The sequence below is a fragment of the Perca flavescens genome, chromosome 3 (genome assembly GCF_004354835.1).
Source record: "Perca flavescens isolate YP-PL-M2 chromosome 3, PFLA_1.0, whole genome shotgun sequence".
In the NCBI taxonomy this organism is placed as follows: Eukaryota; Metazoa; Chordata; class Actinopteri; order Perciformes; family Percidae; genus Perca; species Perca flavescens.
The window spans coordinates 42,670,258-42,672,816 of record NC_041333.1 but is presented as its reverse complement, the minus strand read 5'-3'; positions in this window follow the sequence as shown (position 1 = coordinate 42,672,816).

The following is a 2,559-nucleotide window of genomic DNA, read 5'->3' as shown; positions in this document are numbered from 1 at the left end:
GTAATAATTCCTGAACGGTTTATTCAAAGCTGAAAATGCAACTGTTAGTTGGGGGTTACCATGACAACACTTTCACATACACACCCAGGTCCTACAGGCAGTAATATGAACAGTAGTCTAGATCTGTTGCCTTCCACTTCTGTCTGTCTCCTAATCTGTCTGTGTCTCCCTCCCTCCCTCCTTTTCTCTCTCCGTCCCTCCTCTGTTTTTTTGTTTTTGTCTCCCTCCTCCTCCCTCATTCTCCGTCTCTCGCTGTCTCCTACCCTACTTCTGTCTTCCTCCCTCTGTCTCCCTTCCTCCCTCTGTCTTCTTTCCTCCCTCTGTCTGTATCCCTCCCTCACTCCTTCTTTTTCTTTTCTGTCTCCCTCACTCCCTCTCTATCTCCTTCCCTCCCTCTCTGTCTCTCTCCCTCCCTCCATCTCTCTCTTTCCCTCTCTCTCTCTCTCTGTCTCTTTTTCTTTACCTCTGCCTCTCTCTTTCTCTCTCCCTGTCTCTCTCTCTTTTTCTCTCTCTCTCCTTCTCTCTTCATCCCTCCTTCTCCTTCCCTCTCTTCCCCACTCTCTTCCTTTCTCTCTCCATCTCTTTCTTTCCCTCTCTCTCTCTCTCTCTCTCCTCTCTCTCTCTCTCCCTCTCTCTTTCCTTCTCTTTCTCTCTCTTTGTCTCTCCCTCTCAGACCTCACAATGTTCTACATATTTTGTCATTTTTCAACTTTTGAAGCCAACAGTTTAGTTTAGCGTCAACTTTTAGCTTTTTAATGAAATTCATACTTCTTAAAACGATTTCCACTTTTTCTACTACTCTCACTACTTCAACTACTACAAACATTCACTGGCCAGTCGTTACCATGACAACAGATACACACCCAGATACTACAGGCTGGAATATGAATATGTCTGCCTTCTCTCTTCTATTCTCTTGTTCTGGTCTGTCTGTCTGTCTTCTCTCGCTCCCCCTCTCTATCTCTCTCTTTCCATCTGCCTCTCTCTACCTCTCTATCCGTCTCTCTCTCTTTCTCTCTCTATCCCTATCTCTCTCTCTCCATCCCTCCTTCTCCCTCCCTGTCTCTACCTCCCCCTCTCTTCCTTTCTCTCTCTCTATCACTCTCTTTCCCTCTCTCTGACTCTTTCTTTCCCTTTGCCTCTCTCTCTCCCTCTCTATCCTCTCTTTCTCTCTCTATCCCTCTCTCTCTTTCCCTCTCTTTCCTCTTTCTCTCTCTTTGTCTCTCCCTCTCTCTCCTTCTCTTTCTCTCTGTCTTTGTCTTTCCCTCTCTCTCTCTCTCATCCCCCTCTCTCTCCCCCCCTCTCTCTCCCCCCTCTCCCTCTCCCTGTCCCTCTCTCTCTCTATTTCCTTCTCTCTCCATCCCTCCTTCTCCCTCCCTCTCCCCCCCCCCCCTCCCTCCCCCCTATCTTTCTCTCTCTCTTTCTTCTTTCTTTCCCCTCTCTCTCTCTCTCCTTTCCTCTCTATCCCTCTTTTCTCTCTTGTTTGTTCTATGCAATGGATATGGCTGATAATAAGTCTTTTTAGTCAATTTATTGAAACTTCCACTTTTGACAGTATTACAGTTTAGCTTACTGCTTTTCTACAAATGTATTTCAAGAAATGATTTTATTATTATATATTATATTATATTTTATTAGTGGTGTTCTTCAACTTTTCAATGAAATTCACATTTATTGAACCAATTTCCACTTTTTCAACTATTCTTCAGCTTCAGCTAAAGACCTCACAATGTTCTACATATTTTGTCATTTTTCAACTTTTATAGCCAACAATTCAGTTTAGCGTCAACTTTGAACTTTTTAACGATTTCCACTTTTTCAACTATTCTCACTATTTCAACTTCTTCTTACGGATTTGAGCTATTCATCCAGTTTAGCTTTAGCAATTCAGCTATTCAGCATTCCCACGCATTTTCTGCAGGAAATGCATTTTCTAGTTAGGGTTAGTAATAATATTAGCTTTCAGTCGCTTTGTAAATTACGTTTAATTAAAAAGTGTTTCAGGCTGTGGGCGGAGGATGGGCTGCTGTGATTGGCTGTGGGCTGAGGACGGGCTGCTGTGATTGGCTGTGGGCGGAGGACGGGCTGCTGTGATTGGCTGTGGGCGGAGGACGGGCTGCTGTGATTGGCTGTGGGCGGAGGACGGGCTGCTGTGATTGGCTGTCGGCGGAGAACGGGCTGCTGTAATTGGCTGTGGGCTAAGGAGGGACTGCGCAAGCGCACTGTGTCAACAGTTGATTCACGCGGGTGTTCAGTGGCAGTACCAGGGTAGTACGTCTCCGGTGAATCTCCGGTAAAGTTTACGGTTAGCTGTTAGACGGAGTGTGCTAAGTGTTAGCCATACACAGTCAGTGCATTCTACACTGTTAGCTAACAGGTAGCTAACGGTTAGCTAGGCCTGCCGTGGTTTGACGTTAGCTGGGAAGCTAACTTGAGTTGTTGTTAGCTAACTTAATTTTAGCATCAACGTCTGTTTACCACAGTACAGGTGAGTTACACAGCTGTTTACCTGTTGTTTATCTGTTGTTTACCTGCTGTTTACCTGTTGTTTACCTGTGT